Raw genomic sequence first — 6,238 nt, 5'->3', positions numbered from 1 at the left:
CCTGCCACAACACCAGGCTATTTCTGTTGTTGCAATTGTCATTGTTTAGCTGGCCCCAGGACATGTTCAAACCCACCAGCCCGGGTGCATGTGGCCAGTGCCCTATCCACTGAGCTACTGGCACTGCCTTTCCAGTTTTTGTTTGTTTGTTTTACAATGATTGTCCAATCAAGGGAGAATGAGAAGTTACCCAGAGATAAGCAGCTTATTCATTGCCAGGCACTGACAGAAAGCTGAGCTGCCTGTCCTGAAGGCCTCAAATGGCCAAGATGCCAGGAGGCCAAGCAAGGCCTTGCCAAGGAATTGGCCGAAAAATGGGGCAGTCCATGTCCCCAGACCTCCATGAGATTCAACCATGTCCCAAGAGAGGCCTCAGGATGTCACTACAAGAACTCAAGCCCTGGGTGGTACCCATACCTCAGTGGGTAGGGCGTCAGCCACATACACCCAGGCTAGCGGGTTTGAATCCAGACCGAGCCAGCCAAACAATGACAACTGCAACAAAAAATAGCCAGGCACTGTGGTGGGCACAGTAGTCCCAGCTACTTGGGAGGCTGAGGCAAGAGAATCACTTAAGCCCAAAAGTTGGAAGTCGCTATGAGCTGTGACACCACGGCACTCTACCGTGAGGGCAACATAGTAAGACTGTCTCAAAAAAACAAAAACTCAAGCCCTGATACCTGCTGAACCATAACACCTTTCCTCTTCACAGGGGTCACTGGGCCAGCGTGCTCAAGGATGTCTGTCTCTCCCACTGTCATGTTACTCTTCTCCCAAAAGACCAAAATAAAGTCTCCCTAGGGACCCCAGTAAGCCTCAGATTCACCTCAAAAGTTAGTGATTCCGGCCTGCCCTGGATCCTGGGCTCCTGCCCCTCCCTCTTATTCTTCTTCATCTCAAGAGCTCATCTCAGACAAGAAGTCTTTCCCCTGTCTAGCCTTTATTCTTTCTATAAGAACTTGGGTCTCAATAGCTCCCATGTCCTCGGGGGTTACAGAAACTGTAAGCCCATGCCCCTCTTTGTAGCACTAAGCTGGAGCTGAGTTCATTCTCTTTCCTACTCTTAACCTCAAGTCTCCTAGGCCTTGTCCAGGATCAATAATCCCCACGCCTGGGTCCCCACCTGCCCTCAAGGGATGTGGAAGCCTAGTGGTGAGCAGGCTACACCATCACATATACAGAAGCCCTTCCCCGGACCCCATTTCAAGGCCCATTCAGGTGCTCAGTTGCCAGAGATGCCAGAGCCAAGCAGGTCTGTGAGGACAATCAGACACCAGCTTTTCCCTTAAGGGCAAAGGATGACCCCCACCCAGTCACCAGAAAGGCTCTTCCCACAAGCAGCCTACCTAGGTCTCCTGGGCTCCAAAGCATGGGACAGCCAGTTCCCAGCCAAAAGCAGCCTGGTAGCACTGACTGGTATAATCCGTCAGGACACTAGCATGGCCTAAATCTGACTCTCATTTCTCTCCATTCACAGCTCCATTCCCCCAGCCCCCAGCAAAGTAGGCAACTCCCACTTCCTATTTAAGGACAAGCCCAGAACAGCCACAGTTCTACCCACATCAAGTCAAGAGGCAGCACAGCTTTGACTCCTGTCTTCTTTCCCTCCCAACTTCCCCCAAACACCTGCCACAGCCCCCGCCTTGGGGAGAGCCCACTCCACTAGGAGGTTTCAGAGTTTGATAGCTAGGACACGAGAGTCACCCCCATCTTCGCCACCCACGTGTACTTTTTCAGACCCTTGTGATTTTTCTTCTCCTCAATCAAGCAGAGGCTCTCAAAAACGGGTGGCAACAAAATCCTTTCCAGGGCGGCGCTTGTGGCTCAAGGAGTAGGGTGCTGGCCCCATATAGTGGGGGTGGGAGGTTCAAGCCCAGCCCGGCCAAAATTGCAAAAAAAAAAAAAAATCCTTTCCAGAACTTCAGGGGGGAAATGCAGCAGGATGGGCTCTGGGCTTGGAGCCAGAGGATCCAACTGCCAGTCCTGGCTCTGCTCTAGTCTGGCTGTGCAACCCTAAGCAAGTTACTTAACTTCTCTGGGTTTCAATTTCCTCCTCTGTAGACAGAGATAATGATACCTGCATCTGCAGACAAGCATAAGGAATAAGTGAGAAAAGTTCATGAAAGTGCTTGGTGTCTAAAATCTTTTCAAGTTGCTGTTTATCATAAACTTACTGGGTAGGTATTATTATTATTCCCATTTTGACAAAGAGGTCACTGAGGCTCAAAGAGGTGAAGTGCCTTGACCAAGGCTACCTGGACAAAGAGAGACATAAAGAGCTGGGACTCAAATCCAGCTAAGCTCACACCCAAATCCCTGTGCTTCAAACCCCCCCCCCATACCGTCTCAGCAAATAAATAGCCCTCTGTAGACTAGTCAATTGCCCCATCTTACTACAAAGCTCCTAGTAGGAAGAACCCTCCCTCAAATTGGTACCCACCCCATGGGCCTCCAGGAAAGGAAAATGCTGCCAGCCCTGGCTGGACCATTTTGATACCTACACATTGCATTTTCAGAGCCAGAGCCTCAACCCTGGCAGCACAAATACAGGATCCAGAGGGAATGGGGTGAGCCAGGGTGCCGGGGAAATTGGGGAGGGCTCAAGTCATCCAAGCTGGGGCTTGATCTAGCAAGAAATGACTAATTAGATCTACCTTCTCCCCCTCCTCCTCTCGTCCAGTCAGTGGCCAGTTTCACCAGGCGCCTCCTGGCAATACTTCCTCAGTATTATCTTTTCATCACAGCCACAAACCAGATTAGCTAAACTAATCATTTAGCCAATATAATTACAATGCCTTCCCCTCCTCCACATGGGCTCAAAGAGGAGAGGAAACAGGTTATTTTTGCCCAATCTCCAGGTCCCTATAGCTTCCCAGAGGTGCAGCCCTCCCCACCAGACCAAGGGCCTGGGTTCCTGCCTCAGCCTCCCCCTAGCCCAAGCATGAACCTGACCCCTACTCAGGACACTCCAAAGGGGTGGGTCTGACCCCTGCCCCCCCCCCCATCTACAACCAAGAAAGAGGTGGTAAACTCTTCCCCCACAAGCAACCCTGGCCTCCATCCTATCTTCCTTCCTTGCTCAGGACAGAGAGACCTCAGCTCTCACAGTCCCCCAAGGAGGCTGGGATCCTGTTCCTGCAAAAAGACCACACTTCAATTTGTAAAAGGTAGTGTAGAAAGCCTGAGGGGGGTGGATAGGGCTCCTAGGAAATTGGGGGCAGAGGAGGTGGGGATCCTAATGCAGCTCTGGCTGAGGGAGTCTAGCGTTAAAGAAACCTTCCACCATGAACCCTTCCTCCAGTCTCACTTTCCCTGTCAAATTCTCTCAGGAAAAGGGGTAGCAAAAGGCTCCAGAAAGCATGCACCTTCATAATTCAGAAATCAGATGGCAAGTCAGCCCCATAGCCTCTAGTACCAGCCGGCCAAGTAAAGTGGGGGTTGGGGTAGAGGGAAAAAAGACTAGAACAGTCGCTCCCTCCACCTTTCACAGTTTGGCCCAGCCCTGCCCCACCCCCATTCCTGGGGAGGGGGCAGAGCTTGGGAGAGAGCCACTAACGCGCAGGCTTCCACCGAGGGGGTGTGGTGGTCCCCGGAGGCAGGAAGAGACGGAAGAAGCTGCTTCCCCTGTTGCCCCCCCACACCCGGGCCCCCACCTCAGGCCCCAGGGACTCCGCAAACGGGATGCAGGTGGGGGTAGGGAGAACAGGGTCAGTACGCAGGCACAGGCCCAGGTTCAGCCTGGGGCTGGCTGGGGGAGGGGGTTTTGCACGAAGAAAGACCCCTCTTAAGCCTAGAGGAAGTTCTGGACAAGGAGACAAGAAAACCCCAAGAGAAAGCTGCCCTGAGTACTTCCTCCTGCAAAGTTTGTTTTGGGTGGTTTTTTCAACAATAAGAGGTTAGGGAAGAAGGATAGTCCGGTTTCTACACCAACACTCTGCAAGCCACAGCTACTGGAAACTAGGCCGGGTGACCCTGATTTCTCCACCCGCGCACAGACCCCAGTCCGAGCCAGCGATGCCAGACATTAGCTAGGCACTGAGCTGGGCTCTCCACAACCCCACTGTCACCCCATCCCACATCCACTGGAAGAGCCATAGCCCAGCACCCACCGGGGACAAGAGGGGCGCCGCAGGTAGTACCAACTGGCCTCCAGGAGCCGGCGTCTGTACTTCCTGCGCTCACCTGCTCAGCAGGTGAGGCCAGAGTCGCTGGGAAAATGTGAGCACTGCCCCCACAGCTGGGCAAGCTGGGCGCAAACAATAGGGCCCCACCCAGGCCTGGGGGAGTAGGGAGGGAGGGAGAGCGTGGATGACGCGCAGGGTGGGGTGAGGGTGGCCCCAAAGAGACCAGTGGCAGCAAGTTTCCCAGACGGTAAATCCCTCACTGCAGAGTGAGCCCTGGCACGCAGGCAGAGCAGGTCAAAGTCTACCCCACCAGCTCAGGGCGAGAATCAGGATCGCGGCGTCGGGCGAGCTCCGCGGATCCCCTGAGAGGCGGGATCTCGGAGGCACCTGCCCCGACTGCTCCCTGCCCTTCTCAGTTCTCCCGCTCCGGGAGCCCCGAGGCGCACTCTACGGAACCGCACGACCTCTTCCTTAGTCGCCGCGCCTAGGACCCGAGCGCGCCCCCTGCCGCCAGTGCAGGGTGTCGCTCCCTGGCACCCGCCCTCACCTGCCCGGAGACAGCTAGCCCGCCTCACGGCCCGCTCGCCACCCCTTCCCTCTCCCCTGCGATACCTGTCCCTGTTCGTCCGCACCTACGTGTGGAGCCTAGCGGAGCCGGGTAGGGATTGGGCCGGGGTGGGAGCCGGCACGGGTAGCGAACTGAGCTAGGCGCTCACGGGCGGCGGCTGCTTCGGACTCTGGCCAAGGCAGCAACTCAGTAACCGAACAAAAGGCGAAGGGACCTGACAGCCAAGCCACGCCCTTCGCCCCTTCGAAGCTCCGCCCATGAGGGAGACGCCCACCCATTGCTGCGAGTTCACAGGCTGCCTAGCCTGACTGTCCCATTGAAGGGCGGAGCCTCGCGCCCAGTCCCTTTCCACCGCTGCTTCTGTTTATCCGCTCGCCATTGGCCCCAGGGACTGCCAGTCGGCACTGGGGATGGACTCCAACTTGAGGCCCCTGCCTAAGGCTGCACCTATTGGCAAGTAGAAAGTTACTTCCTCTTGATTGGACCAGGGATTATTAGTAAGACTAAGGAAAGAACCAATGGAAGGGATGAGGTGTGTCTTGCCCCACCCTACCTCTGAGCAGGTAAGACTCATTACTCTCCCCTTCCCCCTACCTGTCCAACAGGTGAGTCAGGGTCCACCATGGGAAAGAACAGACGCCTTTGCCAGCCAGCAGACTCAGCGTCAGGCATGATGCTTCTTTGGGCTTATTCAGCCTTGCCCAAAAGTAGTAATAGCATATTTGTATAGCAATTCACAGGCTTTGTGCTGTGTTGGAATTTCTACCCCTCTCCCCCAAATGTACTCCTGGGATTTAGAATTAAAAGGCTTGAGTTTGGATTCTACTACTTATGATCTTAGATAAGTCACTTCACCCTTCACCCTGTTTCTCTTCATCTGCAAATTGGATAAATTAGCCACATTATCTCACTGGAATGTGTCAAGATTACATGAAATAAGGTTTCTGAAACCACCTGGACGATTGCAAAGTTAGAAATTAAATTAATGATATGAGTTTTTTAATTCTCATGACAGTTCTGAAAAATCATTAGGACAAGAAAACAATTCCGATTTTAAAGATGAGGAAACTGAAGTTTGGAGAAGTCACAAAATTAGAAAGTGGCACATCCTAAAATAGAACCCCTTTCTTCTTCTTCTTCTTCTTCTTTTTTCTTTTTTTTGAGACAGAGTCTTATTTTGTCACCCTCGGTAGAGCGCTGTGGCATCACAGCTCACAGCAACCTCCAACTCCTGGGCTTAAAAGATTCTCTTGCTTTGGCCTCCCAAGTAGCTGGGACTACAGGCACCACAAACCCAGCTATTTTTTGTCGCAGTTAGGCCGGAGCCAGGTTTGAACCCACCACCAGCCTGTGGGCTGGCACCCTACCCACTGAGCCACAGGCACGGCCCAGAACCCCTTTCTTCTAATTTCAAGGTCTACCCAGCCATATGTTCTCCTCATGTAGACATAAAATGTCAAAGCAGTGGGGAAGGGGCAGGAAAAGTCACAAATAAATACTCCAGGACTCTTCCTAGAGAAGATAAATTATTGCCCAGAAGAGCAAT

At 53.3% G+C, this 6,238-nt stretch overlaps 1 protein-coding gene across 4 annotated transcripts in view; it reads right to left on the bottom strand.

Annotated features, from left to right (window-relative positions):
* Positions 1-4,957, bottom strand: part of JUP (junction plakoglobin) — a 27,698-nt gene extending 22,741 nt beyond the window's left edge. The window contains exon 1 of one of the 4 annotated variants that reach the window (XM_023511107.1): positions 4,757-4,957. The gene's annotated coding sequence lies outside the window, so the exon portion shown is untranslated. Of the gene's footprint in view, positions 1-4,736 lie in introns of all 4 variants that reach the window. The other 3 variants (XM_012803178.2, XM_023511106.1, XM_023511108.1) reach the window with 3 other exon arrangements.
* Positions 4,958-6,238: the final 1,281 nt, after the last annotated feature.

This window comes from Otolemur garnettii, unplaced genomic scaffold, assembly GCF_000181295.1.
Source record: "Otolemur garnettii isolate 467f Iridium unplaced genomic scaffold, OtoGar3 scaffold00018, whole genome shotgun sequence".
In the NCBI taxonomy this organism is placed as follows: Eukaryota; Metazoa; Chordata; class Mammalia; order Primates; family Galagidae; genus Otolemur; species Otolemur garnettii.
Note: the sequence above shows the minus strand (reverse complement) of the source record. Positions and strands in the feature narration are given on the sequence as shown.